This window comes from Pseudorca crassidens, chromosome 5 (assembly GCF_039906515.1).
Source record: "Pseudorca crassidens isolate mPseCra1 chromosome 5, mPseCra1.hap1, whole genome shotgun sequence".
NCBI lineage: Eukaryota > Metazoa > Chordata > Mammalia > Artiodactyla > Delphinidae > Pseudorca > Pseudorca crassidens.
Window position 1 is genome coordinate 13,065,226 of NC_090300.1, and position 27,146 is coordinate 13,092,371.

At 41.8% G+C, this 27,146-nt stretch overlaps 1 long non-coding RNA gene and 1 pseudogene across 2 annotated transcripts; one reads left to right on the top strand and one right to left on the bottom strand.

Annotated features, from left to right (window-relative positions):
• Positions 1 to 2,860: 2,860 nt before the first annotated feature.
• Positions 2,861 to 27,146, bottom strand: LOC137224362 (uncharacterized). 2 transcript variants are annotated; one of them, XR_010943313.1, is made up of 3 exons: positions 26,740 to 27,146; positions 25,411 to 25,595; positions 2,861 to 5,647 (listed from the first exon to the last, which is right to left on the bottom strand). It is a non-coding gene; the product is annotated as an uncharacterized lncRNA (long non-coding RNA). The 2 variants fall into 2 exon arrangements; XR_010943314.1 differs by having other exon boundaries at positions 2,861 to 5,650.
• Positions 6,758 to 7,463, top strand: LOC137225373 (myocardin-related transcription factor B pseudogene; annotated as a pseudogene).

Genomic DNA, 27,146 nt, shown 5'->3' on the forward strand with positions numbered 1-27,146 from the left:
GGCAAAACATTTTTTTTTTATGACACTGACTGTTCAGAAGAGGATGGTTGGAGTGGACAAGCAGAGAACAAACCTACTCATCATTGAGAAGGAAGAACAGCCTCTAGGGGACTGGATGAGGAACAGAAAGACAAAGTGAGGATAGTCAACAGAGAAGAAGTAGAGCCCCAGAGAACTCTGGAAAAAGGCTATGAATTGTCCCTGGCCCCATTGTTCAATATTCCCTTGATAATTTAACCCCCACTCACTCATCCTCAAGTTTTAGCAAGACACATTACCTTCCATGTTGAAACTACATTTCCCAGCTAGATGTGGCCCCATAACTAAGTTCCCAACAATGGCATGTGAGCAGCAAGTGCTGGGTGCACTTCATCAGAAGGGCTTTTTCCCTCTACTCTCTTTCCTTCTTCAACCATGATCCTAGAACAGGACTTCTTGTCCATTTTGTATCATGGACTGATTTGGCATGCTGGTGAACCCCCTGAGACCTTAACAGAATGATGTTTTAAATACATAAAGATACAAAGGATTACAGGGCTTCCCTGGTGGCACAGTGGTTGAGAGTCTGCCTGCCGATGCAGGGGACACGGGTTCATGCCCCGGTCCAGGAAGATCCCACATGCCGCGGAGAGGCTGGGCCCGTGAGCCATGGCCGCTGAGCCTGCGCGTCCGGAGCCTGTGCTCCGCAACGGGAGAGGCCACAACAGTGAGAGGCCCGTGTACTGCAAAAAAAAAAAAAAAAAAAAAAAGGATTATAAAGGAAATCACTCATACTGAAATTATAAGAATTATGAAGGAAACCAATCATAATGAAATACAGTTATAAAAATTTTTTTAATGTATGATACCTTACTCTGTGTATTTCTTTATTGATATATTACATAACAAGATTTAACAAGGGAGGGGGTCCAATGACTAACATGGTTTTAAAATGATGCATAGAAATGGTAATTTGAGATAATTGCAGTAACTATAATGTGATTTGATAATACATGTGCCTTCCATTGGTGACAAAGTCACCAGTCTGGCTAACATCACTATGGGTTGTTGCCTATAATTGAAGGAAACACTATATCTCTGTTAGAGGTTTTTTAACTCAAGTTCATAGACATCCTAAATTCTATCCATAGACCCCAGATTAGAGGATATTGGAGCAAGAAGACAGAAGGACTGACCCTGCATGACCCATGGAACAAAGTCACCACTTGCTCTGGACTCCCTCCCTATTGATGTCTGGACTGTTACTTAAAAAGAGAGGAATTTCTATATTGTTTGAACCACTTTGCCATTCTTTTTTCTGTATATGGCTCTCAGTTATGATAGCTGAGCTGTACTCCAGCTCACTAGTTCTCAAACGTTTTGGTCTTCAGACCCCTTTACAATCTTGAAAATTGTTGAGGACCTCAAAAAACTTTTATAGGGGTTATATGTATCAATATTTACCACATTAGAAATTAAAACTGAGAAATTTTTATCTTCTCATTCATTTAACAATAACAAAACCATTACAAGTTAATATCAATAGCATTTTTATGAAAGATAGCTGTATTTTCCAAAACAAAAAAAAAAAATTCGTGAGAAGAATAGGTATTGTTTTACATTTGTGAAAATCTCATTAGTTTCTGGTTTAATAGAAGACAGCTGGATCCTCATATTTTATTCTGCATTCAATATGTTTTGCTTTGTTGTTTTGATTGAAGTATATGAAGAATATTCAACTTCACACAGATATGTAGTTGGGAATGGGAGGGGTATTTTAATAGCCATTTGAGATAATCCAGGGTATTTCTTATTGATATTATACTAAAACTTGACAAGTGGTAGTTTCTTAAAAGTTAGTTGTAACGTAAAATCTGAAAACATACAAATAAACTTTCATACCCTGTTGCATTAAAATCCATTGGTCTGTCTTGCACTTTGAAAGGCTCTCTTACCCATGTGCAATTCTGTCTCATGAATTGGTCATTTTGAGAATATTGGTTCATTGAGTTATGCAGATCTTCCAAATGTTGATGCATCGTTAGACAATATGCAAAAATCACACTGGTTAAATTCACCACAAATCTCATCAAAAAAAGTTTTTAAGTATTGGGAAGCTGTCAAGCTCATGGTGGTGGATACAAGTCTTCCACAATTATAATTTTCACTTGAAAGCTCAAATGCTATCATTGGCAACAAATACTGTCAGTTGTTTTCCTTGAAGTGACAGGCTTCCTTAATACAGTCTTAAGGAAATATCTGCCAACCACTATAGCTTGTCTATCAGTCATTCTTTCAAGTAAAAATGGTTTTCTGCAAAAAAGAGGCTAATTCATCTCACAGCTCAAGCAAGCACTTTGTCTTCAGACAACCCTCACAGTTCAGGATGTGAAAAAGTAGTTTACATACACTTCCCAGTTTGTCCCCCAGAACATTAAAAAGACATGCACTCAAGGGTTGAAATTTGATTAAATTAATTTTGTTTTATTAATTAGTCTAATAAAATTTCTACTTCTTTATCAAAGACATTCGTAAGTGAAACTGACTTTTTAAAAAAATATATACTGTGAGGGCCTGGTAGTGAAGAATACAATCGTTACTAGAATTTTGGTATCACAACCTTGATTTGTGCTGAGGTACCAGCAGTTTCACCATCAGTGCAAATGGCAATACAGTGAAAAGGACAAATAAAATCTTAGTGTTATTATGAAAACAGTCTGACCTGTGGAATGCCTGAAAGAGTCTGAGAGACCCTTAAGGGCCCAGGGACTGGACTTTTCGAACTGCTGCTGTAATTAATACAACCTCCAGGACCTAAAACAGGTGATAAGCTGGGTGGGAACTGCTCAGGGAAAAGGAACACAAGGTGACAAGAAATAAGTCAGTATCAAGTTTAATGCTCTGCACATGACCCTGGCCAATGGTCATGACCCTGAAGAAGTACTGTAACAGAGCAGCACCCTATGGGGCCTTCCTGGGACAGAGCGCCCACCAACACCATGTCCTCTGTGACTGCCTCTTGTCTGTAGAAAAACTTTAGCCAAATAATAAATTTAATCAGAGGAAAAAAAATGCAGAAGCAAAGGAAAGCAGTAAAACAAGACAAAATAATAATACTTTAGCCATTAAACAAAGTCAAAGACCTTTAGTCCCTCCTCAAGGGCTATAGATAATATCCTGAGCCCTATCCTGTGAGCTGTTTTGCAGATACTGAAACCCCTATCAGGTGGAAGAAGTTAATGACCTGATGACCATACTGTAGCCATGACATAAACTACTCCATCTTACACAGTTCTGAGAACTGGCCTCAAGGAAATGGGAACAAACTGACCCTGGAATTGAAGATGAACTGTACGTAAAACAATCAAGATGCTGCTGATCAGACCACGGCATGATCACTTTCAAGACGACTGTCAGAGCTTCCTGTGCTGTTCTGCATGTAGCCCCCATCCCCACCCCCGCCTGTGCACCACAGAAGTCCCACTTTAAAAACTCTTGTCCCCAGATCGGCAATGGGGAGTTGGTTCTTTGGGACATGAGTCCACCTTCTCCCCGGGATTGCTGGCTTCCTCAGTAAAGCTATCTTTCCTTCTACCCCACACTTGTCTCTTAGTATTGGATTCTTGAGGGATGAGCAGTCAAACCCAAGTTCAGTAACAGTATGGACCTTGGTTCCACAGGCTGCCCCTGGGCTGGCAGGCACTTGGGTTTCATTAACTTCCCTGTCCTCTCCTGTCATGGCTTTGCCCAGCCAGTAAGCCAGTAAGTACTCTCAGGTTCTGAGATCTCATAATTCCTCTTGTTTTGTCCATGTAGCATTCCTCCTACACCCAACTTCTTTTCCAGACTGCCTATTTTCTCAACTGATCCCACCTCCACGTCTGTCCAGGTGTTTTGCAGTGGGATGAGTAAGGTTACAGCATGACGCAGCTCTCAGGCTGCAGCTAATCAGTGCAGAGGTGGACCCAAGACTCAAGCTGTGTCCATAACCCTTTGCTGAAAATGTTGACTCTGGGGGTGCAAATGGGTCAGTCTCTCTCCAGATGGCTGATGCTGTAAGATAGAAACCAGTGGTTCTCAAACTAGACATGCATTAGAATCACCTGGAGGGCTTGTTAAAACAGACTGCTGGGCCCCACCCAGAGTTTCTGATTCTATAGGGCCTGAGATTTTACATTCTAATGATTTCACAGGTGAGGCTAATGCTGCTAGTCTGGGGACCACACTTTGAGACTGATGTAAAGTTCCAGAACCATCAGGGATCAAGGGCATGGTTCCCATTCTACAACTAGAGAGGTTGAAAAAAATATGTCTGGAGAGATAGAGAAAAAGAAAGATAAATAGATAGACAAAGGGAGAGAGAGAGGGAGAGAGACAGACATAGAGACAGAAACGGAGACAGACAGACAGAGAGCCTGAAATATAGAGGTAAGATTCTTAGATACTATCCTGATAGTTTTCAAGGGCTGTTTCCATTGGTTCCTGAATCTCAGCCACATGCCTATCTTTGGGCTCCAGAAAATCCCCTGCATCCTTGGAATATAATAAAATATGGGTTAAAGTTGGGTTTCTGCCCCACTAAGCTCAATATCTTCTTAACAGATACACCCTCCCAGAACCATCCCTGCAGAACTGGCTTTTCCCTTAAATTCTATTTGGAACCACAAACCAAGACAGTGGAAACAGAACAAATGTCATGAAGCCTCTCACACACACCAAGACCTCAGCCAAGATCTGCATCAAAGCTGCTAGTTGGTGAAGAAGAGCCCCAATAGGGAATCCCAATAGGATTCTCAGCCACAGCTCAGGGGATAGCATCATGGATGGAAATGCAGGCTCTGGGTGAGAATGCATTGGTTTCAACCTCACGCTGCTACTTGCCAGCTGTATATCATGAGCCAATTGCTTAAACTCCCTAAGCCTCAGTTTCCTTATCCATAAGGTGAGGATGACAATAAGACCTGCCTCAAAACATTCCTGTGAAAATGAAACAGGATCAGTAGGGCAGCTTAGCACAGCATCTGGCACAGGGTGAGCTCTCAAAAATGTTGATTACAGTTACCTTTTTTTTTTTTTGACCACACCACATGGCATGTGGGATCCTAGTTCCCCAACCAGGTATTGAAGCCATGCCCCCTGCAGTGGAAGCACAGAGTCCTAACCACTGGACCACCAGGGAATTCCTATGGTTATTATTAATTATTGTTTCTGGTCTCTTCTCACTGTGATCCTGGATCTGCAGAACCACATTCATGGATCCTGGTCTCTGATCCTCTGGATTTGGCTTTTGGGCTTGATCTCTACAGGCTATGTTCTCCCATGTAGGGCTCTTCATCCCAGTTCCAGCTCTAAGCAATCTAGCTGATAGATTTACCAGGAGATAATTCCGGCCTCCAAATCATCATGGCTGTTAATTCCATCAAAGTTTGAGAGTCTTCAAGGGAGTGTCCTAGCCCCAACCGTCTGGGCAAGAATTCCAAGGCAAAACAAAGCCTGGGAATGGATTTCTGCAAGCTGGTAATAAGAGTCAGCTCATATGTGACAAGGGACAAAGATGATGGTAGCAAGCTGAGGTGGGAAGAGTTCTGATCCTGGGTTCAGGTGTTATAGTGGCTTCTCATGCAGTGTCCATGGCTTCAGGTATGAGGATCCGGCGTCAGTTAAGAACCTGCTAAGGGGGAGATATAGCTCCTGTCATATAGGACACCAACATCACCTGCCACTCAACCACGTTGAAAAATCAATCTCTGTCTTCAGTTTCTCCTATTTTCATCCTGCTAGGCCCTGTGCCCTAAAAACCCAGGACAGCCACCTGCTACAGAGCCAACTCCTAGAGTGAGCCAGCAGTGATATCCTAACAAGGGAAAACACAGAAAAACAGATAACCCAAGTTCTATACCCTTTGGGTATTTCCATCCGTGACCCTCATCTCTGTCATCCTCAGAAATCCTCCTCTCTCGTGCCCTCATGTGCTTCTACTGCCTCATTCCTCCTCCCCCAGTTCACCTGGCTTCCCGTACTTGCCTTGGTGCTTGTATCTCTATGTTCCCTGGAACTGCTGGCCATGACTGCATGTGACCCTTCTCCAGGAACAGTGTCTCCTTGACAACCTTCTCAAATTGAGGCTGTGGATTCTCCCATGATCCCAGCATCTCCCCTGCCTCTTCCAAAACTCCCTCCTCTGATGTTTTCCTGTTAAGCCGTCTCATTCACTCCATGGTCTGAGTTACTGCCTATGTATTGATGACTACTAAATCTTCATTTCCGTTCCATCGTTGCCTCTGATCACCAGACTCGTATATCTAACTGCCCTTCGAAATCCCTAAAGTTGTCCCTGAGGCACCTTCAAATGAAATGCTCCAAACGGAACCCCCTATTTTTAAAGTTGCACACTTAATTTTTACTCCTGTGTCCTGTACTTCAACACACGGCCACGTAGCAAGGAGCTGAGGACTTCTGCCAACAACCAACACCAACATGTCAGCCAAATGAGGGAAGACACCTCGGAAGTGGATCCTCTAACCTCAGTCAAGACTGCAAGTGACGGTCTCGCGAGATTGCGGGCGGCAGTGCGCGGGGAGGAGGTGGCCTGGGAGCTTCCTCCCAGAGCCATCCTTGCAGGCTACTCGGATGGAGTTGAAAAGAGCTCGACTAGGTGCTAAGGTGCTAAGAAAGAGAGTGTAAGACAGTAAAATAATTAAATATTTTTACTGAGTCTCTTCAACAGGCCACATTTAAGAGGTGTCTCGTAGCCTCTGCTGCCAGAGGCTGGAACACCATGGGTCACACAGGGACACTAGACACCGAGGATGAAGTGGGACCTTTTAACCCATCTTTCTCCAAGTCCTCAAAGTGAAGCCATTGCCCACGAATTGCAGGGGCTCTCCTTGCTCTCCAGTCAGCACCTGCCCCCTCGGAACAAAAGGAAGATTATGCTCCAGCCGAGGCTGCAACAAAGAGGACAGCTAATGGACCAGGGCATCATGCCACCTCCGAAGAGCCCAGCGGCACTCCAGGAGCAAGTAAAAGACTTGGAAGGGGCCAGAACCATAAACTCTTTGAAGCACAAGATCTGGAGCGGACCCAATGGTTCTGAACTTGTCAGGATGCCCATTTTAGAAAGAACGTTTGCAGAGCCATCCTTGCAGGCTTCTCGGATGAAGTTGAAAAGAGCTCGACTAGCTGATGATCTGAATGAAAAGATTGCTCAAAGACCTGGTCCTGTGGAGCTGGTAGAGAAAAACAACCTTCCTGTAGACTCCAGTGTTAAGGAGGTAATTATAGGCATTGGGAAGGACGACTGTCCTCAAACTCACGGCAATTTATCATTTGACAAAGACAGCAGTGATGCTTTGTCTCCAGACCGGCCAGCCAGCTAGGAGTCGCAAGGGTCAGCCACATCCCCACGTGAGCCAAAAGTTAGTGAATCGCCATCTCCTGTGACTACAAACACTCCAGCTCAAGTATCACCTTTCTTGTTTTGACCCCTAAACAGAGGAAGTGCTTTGTTTTTTATATATTAAGATAATACATTATCACCAGAAGAAAAGTCTGAAAGTGCAGAAAAATATAGATTTCCACATGTAATCCAACCACTGTTAACATTTTCAATAGATTCTTACATTTTATTTCTGTTCTATATACACATTTTTAACAAACAGTTTTGCAACTTGCTTTAAAATTTTTTCATATAACTTTTTTTGAGATATAACGCACATATCCTAAAATCCACCCTTTTTTCTTTTTAACTATGTTAACCAGTTTAAGCATACAGTTCAGTAGTGTTACATATATTCACACTACTGTGCAACAGATCTCCAGAACTTTTTGTCTTGCTAAACTGAAACTAAACCCATTAAACTGCATCTCCCCAGGGCTTCCCTGGTGGCACAGTGGTTAAGAATCAGCCTGCCAATGCAGGGGACACGGGTTCGAGCCCTGATCGAGGAAGATCCCACATGCCGCAGAGCAACTAAGCCTGTGGGCCACAACTACTGAGCCTGCGCTCTAGAGCCTGAGAGCCACAACTACTGAACCCGCGTGCCACAACTACTGAAGCCCGTGTGCCTAGAGCCCATGCTCCGCAACAAGAGAAGTCACCTCAATGAAAAGCCCATGCACCACAACAAAGACTAATCCCCGCTCACTGCAACTAGAGAAAAGCCTGCATGCAGCAACGAAGACCCAATGCAGCCAAAAATAAGTAAGGAAATAAATAAATAAATAAAGTTCATCTCCCCATTCCCCTAGGCCTGGCAACCACCATTCTGTTTCTGTCTCTATGAATTTCACCACTTTAGATATCTCATATAAATGGAACCATACAGTGTCTTTCGTGACTGGCTTATATCACTTAACATAATGTCCTCAAGCTTCATCCATGTTGTAACATGTGACAGGTTCTCTAAGTTTTAGGACTGAATAATATTCCATTTTATGTATATACCACATTTTGTTTATCCATTCATCAGTGGACATTGGGTCGCTTCCATCTCTTGGCTATTGTGAACAGTGATGCTATGTACATGTGTGTGGAAATATCTCTTCGAGACCCTCTTTTAGTTCTTTTGGGCATATACCCAGAAGTGGGATTGCAGGATCATATGGTAGTTCTATTTTTAATTTTTAAGGAACCTCCATACTGTTCTCCATAGTGGTTGTACCATTTCACACTCCCACCAACAGTGCTGAAGGGTTCCAATTTCTCCACATCCTTGCCAACACTTGTTAATTTCTATTCTTTTGATAGTGGCTATTCCAATGGTGTGAAGTGATATCTCACTGTATTTTGTTTGTTTGTTTGTTTTATTGAAGTATAGTTAATTTACAATGTTGTTAGTTTCAAGTGTACAGCAAAGTGATTCAGTGATTCAAAGAATATATATATTCTTTTTCAGATTCTTTTCCATTATAGGTTATTACAATATGTATTGAGTATACTTACTGTGGTTTTGATTTGCATTTCTCTAATTATTAGTGATGTTGAGCACTTTTCTTATGCTTGTTGGCCATTTGAATCATCTTTGGAGAAATGTCTATTCAAATCCTTTGCCCCTTTTAAAATCAGGTTATTTGTTTTTCTATTGTTGAGTTGTAGGGGTTTTTTATATGTTCTAGATATTAACCCCTTATCAGATATAGGATTTTCAAATACTTTCTCCCATTCCATGTGTCACCTTTTCACTCTACTGATAGTATCCTTTGATGAGCAGAAGTTTTTAAGTTTGATATAGTTCCGCTTGTGTATTTTTGGTTTTACTGCCTGTGCTTTTGATGTCATACTAATAAATCATTGCCAAATCCAATGTCATGAAGCTTTTCCCCTGTTTTCTTCTAGGATTTTCATGGCTTGGGGTCTTACATTTGGGTCTTTAATCTGTTTTAATTTCTGTATATGGTATAAGATAAGGAACCAACTTCATTCTTTTGCATGTGGATATCCAGTTTTTCCAACACCATTTGTTGAAAAGACTGTCCTTTCCCCACTGAATGGTCTTGGAACGCTTGGACAGATCATTTGATCATATATATAAGAATTTATTTATGGGCTTTCTATTCTATTGCATTGGCCTATATGTCTGTCTTTATGCCAGTACCACACTATTTTGATTACTGTAGCTTCATAGTAAATTTTGAAATCAGGAAGTGTGAGATCTCCAACTTCATTCTTCTTTTTCAAGAGTGTTTTGACTACTTGGGGTCCCTTGAGGTTCCAGATTAATGTTAGGATAGATTTTTCTATTTCTGTAAAAAAAAAATGGCATTGGGAAAATCACCCTATTAAAGTGTATACTTCAATGGTTATTAGTATATTCACAGACTTGTGCAACTCTCACCACTATCTGATTCCAGAGCACTTTGATCTTCCCAAAAAAGAAGCCCATACTCATCAACAGTTTCCTCCACTCAGTCCTAAGCAACCATCAGTCTACGTCTACTTTCTATCTCTGGAATTACCTATTCTGGACATTTTATATAAGTAGCATCATACAATATGTGGTCTTTTGTGACTGGCTTCTTTTACTTAGTATAATGTTTATAAAGATTCATCTATGTTGTCGCATGTACCAGTACATCATCCCTTGTTATGGCTGAATAATATTCCACTGTGTTGACATACCATATTTTGTTTATTCACCAGTCAATGGACATTTGCTATTATGAATAATGGTGCTGTGAACACATGTGGACAAGTTTTTATGTGGACATATGTTTTCACTTCGCTTGGGTATATACCTTGGAGTGGAATTGCTGTGTCATATGGTAACTCTATGTGCATCTTGATTTTATATCTTAATAATAATCATAGTAGTGTTCCTTGTCAATAAATATGCATTCATATCATTTTTTAAAAAAAGACTTCAAATGACCACAGCACCAGCCAGCATCTTGACTGCAACCTCATGAGAGACCTTGAACTAGAAGCACCCAGCTAAGCTGCTCTTCAATATCTAATTCACAGAAACTGGGAGCTGATAAATGTTGATCGTTGTTTGAAGCCAATAATTGAGGGAGTGGAGGTAATTTGCAAGACACTGTGGTAGGCACTGGGATATAGTGGTAAAGATGAGAGATGTTATCCCTGCCCTCTTGGAGCTTTCAGACGATCTATGCCCTAGTCTTTCCCTCACAATCATCAAAATATTGGTGCCTGTTCACAGTCCAAATCTTGCACTGCCCAAGAAATATCATTCAGTATCTCTGCTTCACAGGCCCTTGACCTCTTTAGTTTCTAGGATGTGCATCTTCTGTATTTCAGCAACCGGCTCCTGTGACACATGCTGTGGTCTTGTCATGGATGCATAACTGGACCATCTGTAAAATGTTCAACTCCAATGTGCAAGTTTTTCCCACCTGGTTATTTCTCTACTCATTATACCTGCTCTGCTCTCCTTAAGAGATCCGGGTCCACAGAGCTCTCCTTGTCTCCCCCTCTGTAGAATCTCTCAACCCCTTCCTAATTTTATTTCCTTCCTTATCCAGACTAGATCCCATGCTCCATCACACCACATCGACCACTTCTCTGCTGGGACTCTCACTTAGCCTTTCCTTTTTGTCTCCAAACTTGGATATTTTCTCCTCTGTATGGCTATCATACACCTGTCAGTGCCCCACCCATCCACCTCAGCATCTACCTCCATCCCCCAATGGTTGCTTACCAAGGATACCTACACCTCTATCTCTGATGACTTTGTATGTCTGTGGAGCAGACTCAGCCAGAGTTCACAGGGCATTCAGTAGTGCTAAGTGCCCTGTAAGCAGCCCTCAACTAATGGTGAGTGAGGAGATACAGAAAACACCATGTTCTGCATCCACAGTTGATCCTTACCATTGACCAGAAATTCCTCTCTTTTTTTGGCCAATCCACGCAGCTTGCAGGATCTTAGTTCCCCAACCAGGGATCGAACCTGGCCCCAGCAATGAAAGCGCCGAGTCCTAACCACTGGACCACCAGGGAATTCCAGGAAGTGCCTCAATTTGTGATGGCCATCTTTGCCTCTCATGTGCAGTGGCCAGGTCAAGGAATGTCCTCACTTACCCTCAGTGCCACTCTCTTCCTGCTTGACAGAGAAAGTGGAAAAAATCCAGTAGGAACTACATTAAATTCCCTTTCCTACCCTTCTCCTCTGGGGGGAAGGAAAGCAGCTTCCTTGCCTCTTTTTCTCACTCATTGGTAGGAAAATTTGTCCCTCCTATCCAAGGTGAGTCTTCCACCTGGATTCTGGATCCCATTTTCTCCCCTTTCATTACTAAACATCTCAGATCACCCCTGAACTGACACATGTGATGAAAACTTCCCAGTTATCTTAATTTATCTCCCTGTAGCACCCGAAGTGGCTGACCACTCTCTTCTGAAATGACTTCCTCCTTGGTTTCTGTGACATTCCTCTCTTGTAGTTTTCCTTCTACATCTCTGGATACCCCCATTTGGTGTTTCTATTAATCAGACACACCTTAAATTCTCTCCAAACCACCCACTTCTGTCCCCATCACCACATTGCTAGTCCAGAATACCTCCATCTCAAACCAAGATTACTGAGTGATTCTTCTAGCTGCCTCTTCAGCCCGGCTCACCCTCCAGCCCAGATCGATCCATGACTCCTCATCAGTTGGGTCTTGTGGATGGCAAGGTTGGTGGCAGAGGTAGGAGGTGCTAAAGCTGGCCCCTCCCTCACTGTGCTCATCCTGGGAGATGTGAGAGATTTTCCACTGGGGAGCTGCTGCTTCTGTCTTGGAGAAATCTCATCTGCTACAGTTGCACTTGAATACCAGCGCTTTTTAGACAATCCCATCTGACTTTCTAACCCAGCAACAATTGTGGAGTACCCCTTAAATTGAATCGTCCTTTGGTCTTGATATCTCACATATCTCTAAATCCCACACATCAGCTGCAACTTTCTGATATTACTACCCAAGGATTGATACTGATTGGTAACAATTGTGAATTGTTGAATGAATTGTGAACTGTGAATATCCCATTCACATTTGGAATGCTCATGTCTTTCAAGTCTGAAAGAGGAATGACATGCTTCACACAAAAGTGAATGCAATAGTAAAGATTATATTTTCCCTTTGATTTTGGCCTCCAAGAATCTCATAATTAAATTTGTGTTTCAACTTAATAACTCTCCAAAACCCCTATCTGTGGTGTCTACAAAACTTTGTTCTCATTTTCCAAATGTCTGGATCTTAAAGTCTTAGTTGGATTTTCCCCCTGATGTATGAGTTCTCTACCACTGCATACCAAATTACCACAAGGTTAGTGGCTTAAAACAACATGCGTTTATTATCTCTGCTTCTATGGGTCAGGAGTCGGGCAGAGCTTAGCTGATTCTTCTGCTTAGGGTCTCACAAAGCTGCAGTGTAGGTGATGGTTGGACTGCATTCCTTTCTGGAACTCAAGATCACATAGTTGTTTGCAGAATTTAGTTTTGTGCAGATGTAGGACTGAGGTCCCCACTCCCTTGCTGGCCGTCAACCAGGGGCCATTCTCAGCTCCATGGAGGCCCTCACGGTTCCTTGTCACATGGCCCTCTCCCAGCCCTCTCACAGCATCACAGCTTACTTCTTCAAAGCCAGCAGGAGAACCTCTCCAGTCTGCAAAGATAGTCTTACACAACGTCACATAGTCATGGAAGTGGCCATGCTATCACTTCGGCCATCTGATGTAACTTAAGGGAGTAACTATCCCATTGTATCCACAGATCCTGCCCAAACTCAAGGGGAGAAGATTATAGATCACATGTATACCAAGGGGCAGGAATCTTGGGAATCATCTTAGAATTCTGCTAACCCTAACCCTAATCTTACATTTTTATTTATCATGTTAAAATTTTTTGCATAACTGTATATATTCTGAAATCTATCTCAAATATTTTAGAGAATAAGTCAAGAGACCATCTCACACTGTATGGTAGATTGATTCTAAAAAGGGCTCACCCTAATTATTCCCTTCCCTGGATCCATGCCTCATGTGATGTGACTTTGTAGCTCATTCCAGAGATTCTCAGATGGGCTTATGTCTTTCTTTGGCCATAGACTGAAGCTGAGACAACAGTATGAGAGTACTGGACCTAAATTCGAAGAGGGAGTTGCATGTTTTTGCTCTCTTCCTCTTGGACCCACACCACTGCCATGGTAACAAGCCCAGGCTTGCCTGCTACAGAGCAATGTAAGCTCCCATCCTGGCCAGTTCTAGACCACCTGGCCCCCAGCTGACACACCAGCTGGCCATAGACCCATGAGGGAGCCTACCCAAGACTAGCCAAGCCTATTCCAGGTCAGCAGAACCTCCCTGTCAATCTATAAATTCATAAGAAATAATAAATGATTATTGGTTTAAGCTATGAAAATTTGGGGATTTTTGTTATACAGCAATAGCTAACTGATGGATGTGGGGAAATGCCAGAAAGGACTTGACTGTATAGTGGAAGTAAAGCATCTAAAAAGGCACAATTCATTCACCGTACCCTCAAATCTCTGTGTTTCATGTACTCAATCACTACTGCTGATGGTGGAATGTTTTCAACCTATGTGGCCCATAATATTCATTCAAAAGACTGATGTGTGACTTGGAGTCCTTTCTACAATGATTAGAGCAATAAAGAGATAGAGAAATCAAATAGCTAAAAAAAAAAAAAAAAAGCATCTTGCTGTGCTGTTCTAGACACAGCTGCCCTAATAGAGAAATGTGCAGTTTTTACTTTCCTTGCAGTTTTTCAGTTCAGAATTACTTTAAAATAAATCCCAATGAAAGCAGTAATCAATTATGTCAAGAAGAAAACAAAGTTTGATCTGAAAATACTAACGGAATCTAACATTTTAGAAATAAATTACTGTGTCATGTCCTATGGCAACACTGCATCAAACTGCTTAAAGATAAATTGTACAATCAACTCCTGGGTATCTGCATGTGGATTATCCTTTTGGTAGCCTACAAAGGGAAAACATTTAATTCTAGATTTTTATCCCTCTTCTCTTCAGTGTATTTCTCTACCACCTTTCTAACTACTTAGTCATGACATGCTAAGGGGACAGAAACTGAGTGTAATACAGTAATAATTCACTTATATTGCATCATACAAAAATAAGGCATTCAATATTAAGTAAATTTCCAAGATGACCTAAAAGCACACTTGCTTCAAAAAAAAAAAAAAACAACTGACCATTCTGATATACATTTTTCTAAAATGTATTTTACATTTTCCCTCCTTAGGAAACAGAATGTGCTTTACTCCTTAAATAAAACTTTATTGTACAAGGTACTTTAGCAGTTGTTAAAAGGATGCAAAGGTGAATCAAAACAGGATTTTAGACTCCAGTGGCTTACAACTGAGGGAGGAAGATGGGTAATAAGACATGTACATAGATTATTCTAGCAGTAAGTTCATTAGAATATAAAGAAAATTTTGAATCCATTTAGTGACATGAGAAAAGGCTGTGTGGAGTTGGATCTCAAGGACAAGAGAGTGAAGCAAGAAAGGCACTTGCCCCAGGTGCAGAATTTAAGGGGGTATCAAAAAACTCAGTAATCAGTAAGGAAAGGATGGATTGGAAATTTGGGGTTAGCAGACACAAGCTATTATATATAGGATGGATAAACAAGGTCCTACTGTATAGCACAGGGTATATATTCAATATCCTGTGATAAACCATAATGGAAAAGAATATAAGAAAGAATATATGTATATGAATAACTAAATCACTTTGCTGTACAACAGAAATTAACACAACATTGTACATCAACTATATTTCAATTAAAGAAAAAGAATAAAATTTTGTTTTAACCAAAAGAAAACCTCAGTAATCAAGATATGTAATATTTTAATGTATAATTTTTAAAGGTCAAAAATTAATGCAAAAATATCTATGATGAACAAAATATCAAAATTTTAAATAAAGACTGGACAAGTAACAGTACCATGCAGAGCCCTAGTGGAGTCTGAGGCAAAAGGAAAAACCCATAAAAGGCCATTTGGGTTGGGGACTAAAGAACCCACGAACTAGGAGGTTACGCCATTTTCTTAAAATTATAGTCAATTGTAAAAAATAGTGGTCTACTGCAAGGAATGATCATTTTTGTGATCATTTACAGCTTTCTACAATTTTGGGTGCCACACACTGAGTGGAATATTGAGGTGGAGATTGTACTTGTGTTGATGACAGGCCAACAGTGATGCTGAAAGCTCGGCCTCTCTGCACCAGTGTGAATCGAATCTCAGTGACAGAGTTTTGGGTGAAGTAGAAAAGAATAGCTTTATTGCTTTGCCAGGCAAAGGGGGACACAGCAGGCTCCTGCCTGGAAAGAAAACTATGTGTCCCAACCTGGGAGGATTTGATGAGGGGTTTTATAACAATAGCTCAAGGGTGGGGTTGCTGATAAGATTAGGGCATGTGCAAGATCTCCTAATCTTGATGAGCTTCTCTGGTCCCTTTAATCTCGCCTCAGGTGGTTTCCTGGCTGCTCCTCCCTTGATTAGCAACTGTTCAAATCTGCCCTCAGGGAAGGTCATGGAGGCTGGAGTCTTGCCTACAAGAAACTGGGACAAAAAGGCTTCAGTGCCCAGGAGCCCCACAGGGTCCTTCTCTGTTTCAATAGTAGCAGATATTGGCTTCAGGGATTTTGTCTCCTAACCAATTTGGATGATTAGATAGAATCTACAGCCTGATACCAACCTTCAAGTTGTAAGTCGGAATATTGGGTCAGAATTGTACGGCTCTAATAATAGCATTAATGTTTTTCCCCTGACCCCCCAACCCCCCCCCACCTTTCTTCTAGAGACAGGTCTCTCTAGGCAGCTTGAAGCATCCATCTGCCTTGGGGGGAATTAGGACTGCTAAACAAGAATGCAAAGAGAAAGAAAGTTATAGTTTAGCCTCTGACTTGGAAAATAGAATTTTCAAATGCATAGCAAGACTGAAAAGCAAAGTTCTGTCAAAAGAAAAGGAATTTTTGGATTTCCCTGGTGGCCCAGTGGTTAAGAATCTGCCTGCCGGTGCAGGGGACGCGGGTTCGAGCCCTGGTCTGGGAAGATCCCACATGCCACGGAGCAACTAAGCCCCGGGTGCCACAACTACTGAGCCTGCGCTCTAGAGCCCAAGAACCACAACTACTGAGCCCGAGTGCCACAACTACTGAAGCCCACGTGCCTAGAGCCCGTGCTCTGCAACAAGAGAAGCCACCCAATGAGAAGCCTGCGAACCGCAACGAAGAGTAGCCCCCGCTCGCTGCAACTAGAGAAAAGCCCACGCAGCAGCAAAGACCCAAGGCAGCCAAAAGTAAAAATAAATAAATAATTTTTAAAAAAAATTAAAAAAAGAAAAGGAACTTCTGAATTCCCTTATCTCCAGCTTTAATTTATCAAGAGGAGCTGACTCATCTTCCATAGTGAGGCTGAGTAACCCATCCACCTTTGGCCAAGGCCACAGGGCCTGCTGCCCTAGGTAAGGAGGATGTGATACCTAGAAAGTGAAAAGCCCAACATGTGCTACTTCTCATAGGATTTCGAGAAGAGAGAAACGAAAGAGGAAGGAGATGCGCTTCTCTGAAAATGGCACGGGTTTTGAGAGCTGGACAAAGTGACAGGACCAGAGGGGATTTTCACAAACTCAATTTTAAGGCACAGGAAGACATTGCCTCCCAGGCTGCCCAGACTCCAGCTTCAGGGACAGGCCCCTTCAGGTCAAACAAGAGCAGGGTTAGGCAGAGTAAGAGCCAGGGTTTAGCTTTCTTGAATCCAAGTTAGGTGTGGACAGAACTTGAAAGTTCTCCCATGCCCCCAAGGGGAGATAGAAAGGTATGTGAGATGAGAGCCCAGGGGCTTTCTGGGACTCACAGTGGGAAAGAACAAGGTCACCTCAGAGCCAAGACCCTGCGGTAAACTGCCTAAGCCATGAACAGGGGAGGGTGTGCCAGTGTGAAGCGTGGCAGGTCTGAGTGCATAGCCGTGCATATAGGTGCACGGGTTAAACAAGGCACGGTCACATGGGAAGACTCCCAGGTCCTGGCCAAGCCAGTTAACTGTACTCTCAGTTATACGAGCTGCCACCTCTAGCAGCTTACGTAATCCAGTCTGTTCTCTTGGCCCATGTGGTAAGATGTGACCATGTAGACAGAGGACAATTCTACAAAGACCAGGAAAGCCAGAAGACACCATGAGGTGGACACTGTCAATGCTCTGCCCAGATTCTCTGGTGTCTCCTAACAGCCCCCCACCCCCACCCCTTCCAGTGTGCTTTTGCCTCCAATGCCTGTACTTGAGACTCTTCTTTGGAGATGAAGAGATGAACTCTTCTTCAGGCTACTGGAATGACTATGGAGGGAATAAGAAAGCCCAATCTCTTCACCTTAAGTCCTCAAGTGGGGACTACTTTGGGAAAGCACTTAAGACCTCAGAGTTCCCTGCAGGACCAGGTTGAGACTACCGTCTACCTGCCTTTGCCTGAAATTACACCATTACTTGGCTGGCTCTTCCTCCTATTTTTTACTGGTTCCTCCTGTTTGTTACTGTTCCTCTTGTTATTTTTGAGTTTCCTGAGGTGAATGCATAATTCACTCATTTTTCTTCTTTTCAGTGTGATAACATTTAAGTGTATGAAATTTCCTCTGAGTGCACTTTTGATGTAACACTCTGAGTTTTAATACGATGTGAATATGAGTCGTAGTTCTAAATATTCTATTACTGTATTGACTTCTTCTTTAATCTAGAAGGTAAATTGAAAGACTGTTGTATAATGTGCAAGTGTTTAAGTTTCTATTTGGTTAAATAGAAATAGCTCTAAAAACATATGTCCACATAAAAGCTTGAACATGAATGCTCACAGTAGCATTATTCATAATAACCAAAAAACAGAAACAACCCAAATGTCCATCAACTGATGAATCAATAAACGCAATATAGCATATCCACACAATGGAATATTATTTGGTAATAGAAAGGAATGATATACTGACATAGTACATGGATGAACCTTGAAAACAGTATCCTAAGTGAAAGATGCCTGTCACAAATGACACATTGTATGACTTTATTTATATGACCTGTCAAAAATAGGCAAATCCACAGAGATACAAAGTCGATTAGTGGTTGCCAGGATAGGGCAGGAGTATACGGGGAGTGACTGCTAATGGTATAGGGTTTCTTTGGGGGGGCAGGGTGATGAAAATGTTATGAGACTAAATAATGGTAATGGTTAAACAACTCTGTGAATATACTAAAAACTGCTGAATTGTACGTTTTAAGAGTGAATTTTGTAAAGCAATTATACTCCAATAAATATGTAAAAAAAAAAAGAGTGAATTTTATGGTACATGGACTATGTGTTAATAAAGCTATTTTTTTTAAAGATACTATTGTTAGCACAAAATGGTAAAGAAAAGTTGGTTGCTCCTATTTCCATAAACTTTATCCATAGGACCCATATACCCAATATTTGTAAATTGGTTGCTCCTATATCCATATCCAGAAAAATATATAGATGGAATTTTTTTTTCTTATTTTAGGTCCTTGTTGTTTATCTTTTTATATACAGCAGTGTGTATCTGTTAATCTCAAACTCCTAATTTATCCCTCCCCAGCTCTTGGAATTTTTTAATGTAGCATACATACATAAATGTACACTAATACACATACAACTTGACAAATTTTCTAACGATGACGCACCAATGAAACAGCTCTCTAGATCGAGCTGTTACCAGCATGCTAGAAGCCCCCTGAGGACTCCCTCCCAGGCACTCCTTGGGAGCATTTCTTTAAAGAATCCTCATCTCTAGGTCTACTTCTGGAAAACCCAACCTAAGGGAGTGTGGATACAAGGATCCCTTTTCTCTGCCCTCCCCCAAACACCCAGAAGCCATTTTTGAGAGAAGAACAAGAGGCTGAACTTTTACCTGAAAGAATCATCATCAGAGGCTGTACTTCAACTCTCCTAAATGATTAAACTAAGAGAAGTAAAACTGAAAAAGACTCGCCAATAGCCATTGACAAGTGAGCGTGGTCATAGCTCTCCAAGGGCTGGGGGACCATGAGAAAAGTCAAAGCAGGTACAGAGAATTAAAGTAACTACAGCTCCCTGCACATCTGATACCATGTGAGTTGATCAGGTAATCCTGCCAGGGAGACATGCTCTGTAGATCACAGAACTCAGTAACTGGCACATAGCCATGTCCACTGAAGGTGATTATTCCCCACTGTCTTGCACTGTGACCCCAGAGAAGTAGTTTAACCTCTCTTGGCCTTTGAGTCCTCAGCTAGAAATAAAGGGGAAAAATGCTGAATTACATGTGGTTTTCACATCAATAGTAAGCTAATTATAACTGGTACAATGAACTTCCACATTTTCATCAGAAAAGGCAAAGCCTCATCCTTATAAATGACCAGGACAACATAGGTTCCAGCCCTAGAGGGTCTGTGATGAAATCCCCTGTGACAGGCTTCCAGAAAGTAGGGAGAGGGGTCAAGTTCCCCTGTGGCCTTCCTTTGCCTAGGACCAACTGGGTAACCTTTGAGGAGGCACGTCAGTCCTTTAAAGGAAAAATATGCTGTCCCTTTGAGAATAAACGAAACCCCCTAGGTGAAAAAGACTTGGACGTGGTCAGCTATAAGTCAAACATTGAAGAGGACTGCTTTAAGTATCCAATTCTTTAAGATGCTGTAGTGGAAGGATTTAGGTAGAAAGGAGACCAGTACTAACGAATATCTTGCTAGCGAGATTCTTCTACGGCTGAGTATTCAGTCCTGACATTGTCAAATTTTATAGGATGGTAAAACCCACCCCAACAGAAGAATGAATTCAAAGCTTCTTGGAGTAATAATATTCAAAATTGTTCATGGTCTGGTTCTTCATGCTCCTTTAAAATCATTTCCCACAAATTCTGTTGGCTGTTTGGTCATAGGATATTGCTCTGCTGTTCCCTTTAACCATCCCCTGTGTTTTTACACCCACTACTCTCTATTTTGGGCTTTTTATATATTTTTTATTCAATAATTCCTATTTTTCTTTAAGAGTCAGACTCACTTAATAGCCAAATGGGTTAGATCTTGGCTTTAGAAAAAATACAGCTATAAAAGACAGTTTGGGAGGTAATTGGATAATTTGAATATGTCCTGGATATTAACTGATAGTAGGGAAGTACTGCTAATAGTATAATCATTATGTAGGAGAATGCACCTACTTTTAAGATATGTACCTGAATTATTTAAGATGGAATGCTTGACGTCTGTAACTTACTTCCAAATGGATCAGAAAATAGAGAAGATAAAGCAAAGATGGTAAAATGTTAACAAATGTCTAATCTAAATGGTAGGTATTCAGACGTTCATTAAGATGTTTTATTCTTTTTTCTTCCCTTTTTTGTTGTATTTTTTAATTTTTATTGGACTATAGTTGATTTACAATGTTGTGTTAGTTTCTGCTATACAGCAAAGTGAATCAGTTATACATATACATATATCCACTCTCTTTTATATTCTATTCCCATATAGGTCATTACAGAGTATTGAGTGGAGTTCCCTGTGCTATACAGTAGGTTCTTATTAGTTATCTATTTTATATATAGTGGTGTGTATATGTCAATCTAAATCTCCCAATTTATCCTTCTCCCTCTTCCCTCTTGGTAACCATAAGTTTGTTTTCTATGTCTGTGAGTCCGTTTCTGTTTTGTAAATAAGTTCATTTGTACCATTTTTTTAGATTCCACATATAAGTGATATCATATGATGTTTGTCTTTCTCTGTCTGACTTACTTCACTCAGTATGACAATCTCTAGGTCCATCCATGTCACTGCAAATGGCATTATTTCATTCTTTTTTATGGCTGAGGAACATTCCATTGTATATATGTACCACATCTTCTTTATCCGTTCCTCCATCGATAGACATTTAGGTTGCTTCCATGCCCTGGCTATTGTAAATAGAGCTGCAATGAACATTGGGGTACATGTACCTTTTTGGATTATGGTTTTCTCCAGATATATGCCCAGGAGTGGGATTGCTGGATCATATGGTAGCTCTATTTTTAGTTTTTTAAGGAACCTCCATACTGTTCTCCATAGTGGTTGTATCAATTTATATTCCTACCAACAGTGTAGGAGGGTTCCCTTTTCTCCACACCCTCTCCAGCATTTATTGTTTGTAGATTTTCTGATGATGTCCATTCTGAACAGCGTGAAATCTCATTGTAGTTTTGATTTGCATTTCTCTAATAATTAGTGATGTTGAGCGTATTTTCATGTGCCTCTTGGCCATCTGTATGTCTTCTTTGGAGAAATATCTGTTCAGATCTTCTACCCATTTTTTTTAAATTGGGGTATAGTTGTTTTACAATGTTGTGTTAGTTTCTACCGTACAGCGAAGTGGAGTTCCCTGTGCTGTACAGCATGGTTCTCATTAGTTATCTATTTTATACATGTTAGTGTATAATATGTCAATCCCAGTCTCCCAACTCATCCCACCTCACCCTTTCCCCCCCTTGGTGTCCATACGTTTGTATTCTACATCTGTGTCTCTATTTCTGCCCTGCAAACTGGTTCATCTGTACCATTTTTCTAGATTCCGCATATATGCGTTAATATACGATATTTGTTTTTCTCTTTCTGACTCACTTCACTCTGTATGACAGTCTCCAAGTCCATCCACGTCTCTACAAATGACCCAATTTCATTCCTTTTTATGGCTGAGTAATATTCCACTGTATATATGTACCACATCTTCTTTATCCATTCATCTCTTGATGGACATTTAAGTTGCTTCCATGACCTGGCTCTTGTAAATAGTGCTGCAATGAACATTGGGGTGCATGTGTCTTTTTTTTTTAATTTTGTTTAGTTATTTTGGCTACATTGGGTCTTTGTTGCTGCGCGTGGGCTTTCCCTAGTTGTGGCAAGCAGGATTACTCTTTGTTGCAGTGAGCAGGCTTCTCATTGTGGTGGCTTCTCTAGTTGCGGAGCACGGGCTCTAGGCATGTGGTCTTCAGTAGTTGTGGCACACGGGCTTAGTTGTTGTGGCTCGTGGGCTCTAGAGTGCAGGCTCAGTAGTTGTGGCGCACAAACTTAGTTGCTCCATGGCATGTGGGATCTTCCCAGACCAGGGCTTGAACCCATGTCCCCTGCATTGGCAGGCAGATTCTTAACCACTGTGCCACCACAGAAGACCCGCATGTGTCTTTTTGCGTTATGGTTTTCTCTGGGTATATGCCCAGTAGTGGGATTGCTGGGTCGTATGGTAATTCTACTTTTAGTTTTTTAAGGAACCTCCATACTGTTCTCCATAGTGGCTGTATCAATTTACATTCCCACCAACAGTGCAAGAGGGTTTCCTTTTCTCCACACCCTCTCCAGCAGTTATTGTTTGTAGATTTTCTGATGATGCCCATTCTAACCAGTATAAGGTGATACCTCATTGTAGTTTTGATTTGCATTTCTCTAATAATTAGTGATACTGAGCATCTTTTCATGTGCCTCTTGGCTATCTGTATGTCTTCTTTGGGGAAATGTCTATTTAGGTTTTCTGCCCATTTTTTTGATTGGGTTGTTTGTGTTTTTGATATTGAGCTGCAGGAGCTGCATGTAAATTTTGGAGCTTAATCCCTTGTTGATCACTTTGTTTTCAAATATTTTCTCCCATTTGGTAGGTTCTCTTTTCATTTTGTTTATGGTTTCCTTTGCTGTGCAAAAGCTTTTAAGTTTAATTAGGTCCCATTTGTTTATTTTGGTTTTTATTTTCATTACTCTAGGAAGTGGATCAAAAAAGATCTTGCTGTGATTTATATCAGAGAATGTTCTGCCTATGTTTTCCTCTAAGAGTTTTATAGTATCCAGTCTTACATTTAGGTCTTTAATCCATTTTGAGTTTATTTTTGTGTATGATGTCAGAGAATGTTCTAGTTTCATTCTTTTACATGTAGCTGTCCAGTTTTCCCAGTACCACTTATTGAAGAGACTGTCTTTTCTCCATTGTATATCCTTGCCTTCTTTGTCATAGATTAGGTGACCATAGGTGCAGGGATTTATCTCTGGACTTTCTATCCTGTTCCATTGATCTATATTTCTGTTTTTGTGCCTGTATCATACTGTTCTGATTACTGTAGCTTTGTAGTATAGTCTGAAGTCAGGAAGCCTGATTCCTCCAGCTTTGTTTTTCTTTCTCAAGATTGCTTTTGTTATTCAGGGGTTTTATGTGTTTCCATACAAACTGTAAAATTTTTTGTTTTAATTCTGTGAAAAATTCTATTGGTAATTTGATAGGGATTGCATTGAATCTGTAGATTACTTTGAGTAGTATAGTCATTTTTACGATATTGATTCTTCCAGCCCAAGAACATGGTATATCTCTCCATCTGTTGGTATCATCTTTGAGATTTTTTTTCAATCTTCCTTTATGTTTGAAATTTTTCATAATGAAAAGTTGGGGTTGGAGGAAACAAAAGTAAATTCCTGACATTATCATAAACCAAAGGTACTTTGACCTCTGCATTTGGGGCCATATCTCACCCCAGCACTAGTACCACTATAGGGCATGCTTGCTGACATACATGCAGCAGGAAAATTTGTCAACTTATTGTTAGCCCTCCCTCACTCTCCAGACACAAGCAGGACACAAGGAAGTTTAGTTCGAAGCGCCAAACTTTAGGAGAGTGCTTGTTAAATTGTAAAATCCTATTGTCAATGTAGTCAAGTGTTGGGAAAGCTAGTGAAGTAGTCTTGTTCAGGCTTCAGAGGCAGCTCCAGGCCTCTCTCTGACTGGACAATGATGTGAAAGCTGGCTGCATTCCAAACTGCTGAGCTACACCCAGGCCAGCAGGGGTGGCACCAGTACACAGTGTAAACTACTGGATAAGATAAAGAGTAAGTCACGGGACTTCTTGACCCTTGAGGGTCTGGACAGCCCCAGGGGATCAAGAACATTCCAAGACTTACGAGTTAAGACCAAGGCATTTATGACAATAACCAGGGCTGCAAACTTGCACGCAGACTGATTGTCATTAGCCTGCGGCCTGGTGCTAAAAGCTGGGCTCCTTCAAGTGACAAACTGAAGTCTCACCCATGGGGTGGACACACCACCAGGACCTTCCCAACTGGGACTCCAGATTGCTCTTCAAGGGACTTCCCAGCACTGCTTGGATCTGGATGTAGGTGCTTCCCCAGTTTGGTGATGTATAAACCTGTCTTTACTATTCTTTCTTAGTTATACTATTCTTTTCTTAATTAGTGTACTGTAATCTTTGTTAATTCAATAAACTCTCTCTAAATTCTTGTTTAACTGAGTACAGAGTGGTTATTTTGCCAGCGAATCCTGCAAACCTTGAAACCAAAAGTAAGGTTATGAGAAAGTGGTCTTAGACATGAAAAGTCTTAGATGTGAAATCCAATTTGGACTGGGGAGAAAGTATTCCTGGTAGGGTATAAATGTGTTTTGAATAAATATGGGGAAGACAGAACAGCCAAAGTCTGTTTGTATGGCAATGAGTAGAATTTGTTCTCTCATTCATTCATATCTAATGACCTGCTTGGATCAACACAGCTGCCTTACACCATACCTATCCAGGATCCAGCTTTGCCTGCCTGTCTTAGCCTCTTCCCATTTCCTGCATTTGGTCCACTGCCTTGCATTGGGTGTGTGGCATTTTCAGGCTCTCAGGTCTCCTTGGTGTGGCTCATGCAAATGTTTACTCAGAGTTCCCGGATCATCTGCTTCTATAATTGCATGGCTTTCAGCAATTCAACACTATTGATTATCAAAGTCCTGCACCCTCTGTAATGCCTGCGATCATAGTGAATCACTCCAGCTTTGCAAGCCATGACTTGGAAGTCACACTTGACACCCCTCTCTACGTCACATCCAATCCATCCCCAAGTTCTGTCCATTGCAGGCAAAGCTCTTGAATTTGCCCACTCCCCCAACTCAGTGGATTAATTGACAAAGGTTACGCACATTTCATGTCCATTGTGGGTCAGCTGTGTTCTGCTGCATGTTGTCTTCATTCTGTGACCCAGGCAGACGGAGCAGCCGCTATCCAGAACACTGGCGGTGGTGTGGCAAAGATAACCGAGAACATGGTGAACCTCTTGACGGGTCTTGAATCTTCTGCTCATAGATGTCGACGTCAAACATCGCTACTGTTGGGAAAGGAAATCTCACACAGTCTTTCAACACCCACTGGACCACCTAACAATGGGTCTTGGACCTGGATCACTTCCTTACCAAGAGATAAAGAACCCACACTACTTATGCTGAGCTCATCACCTTGGGTGGGAATATCTTTCCTTGTTTCAGGCTCAATGCTGCTTTTTTGTTCTGCTTAAATGGCACCTGGCCAACTGCTATTTCATTCCTCCGTGGGGAAGGGTCGGGTTTCTTCGTGTTGGCTGTGGGAGAGACCTCAGCCATGGGGGACAAGTGCCCACTATTGAAGCTGATCTCGTTGTGTCTCTTCTCTGTGTAAGTAAGCGTTGTTCCATTCAGTGCTTGACTTCATTGTGTTTTCTTTGGTGATGCTGATACCAAGATGCAGTGGGCAGAAGTGTTGAGAGTCCTCCCCTGGGACTGGTTACCAGTGCAGGGTACCCTGTTCAACAACTCCCCTCCCTCTATCATCTTCTTGGTAGAAGCAAGTCACAAAGCCACACCTTATTTCAACAAGATGGGAGTGTATAGTCCTCTCTCAGGGAGAGAAAATCCAGGTTGGAGCTGGGCAATGAGGTTCAGAGAACATACAAGTCCCTGGGAAGTCTAGGAAAATCACGGTGTCCCCTGGCTTTGGGGTTCTGAGTGGAAAAGCAGGTTAACAAAGCAGGGATTCAGGCAATGGAGGAACATGACAAGGGACAGCCACTGAAAGTGGGGTACAGGTTGGGTGCTTAGTCACAGGATAGGAATTAAAGAGAGGAGAGCTCAAATCCAGGGGAATAGTCCCAACACAACCTACAGCAGTGGCAGAAATGAGGGGATAGGAGCAACTATGAAAGAAGGATAAACAGAACTGATGGATGATCCAGTGCAAATGCGGTGGGAGAGAAAGAATCAAAAGGCGACAAATATTCTGAGCTCTCTAGGAAGCAGTATTGTGGGATCTCGTCAATTTCATTGACTCAGTAAAGCTGGAACTACATTTCCCAGCATTCCTTTCCCTCTAAAATTTCAGGCTTGCGTTTGCCATAAGAAACAATTCTCCATGATGTTTGAAAGGCAGACGGGAAGCAGCACATAGATTTTTTTTTAACCCACAAACATCAAAGCAAGGTGCTGGCCATTGTCACTGACCTGCCTGGGGCACGTCTTCCTTCAGCTCCTCCGGCTGCTGTCAGAGCAGGACACCAGATTCCCTCACGGGACACCCAAGTCTCCCCCAGGTTGGAGTTAGTGAGAAATAGACATGGATTTCAGTTCATCCTCACAGATTTCAGATTGTCCTTGTGCTTGTCCACATCTGGGTTTCCTTCCTGGTGGTCTGGTTGACCTCTAGGGACTTCAGGCTGAGTTAGAGCGTCAGCTTTCCTGGACTGTCCCACAAGCTCCCACCGGGTGAGGGTCACCACCTCACCAAGGCAGGCATGGCACTTCTGTCTCTCCCACTGATTCTGACAGAACCTGCATCTTAAAGCATGCTTGGCCTTCACATGCAGGGGTTTCTCTGCCTTTTTAAAGAATGCTCTTCCTTTCAAGAGGAA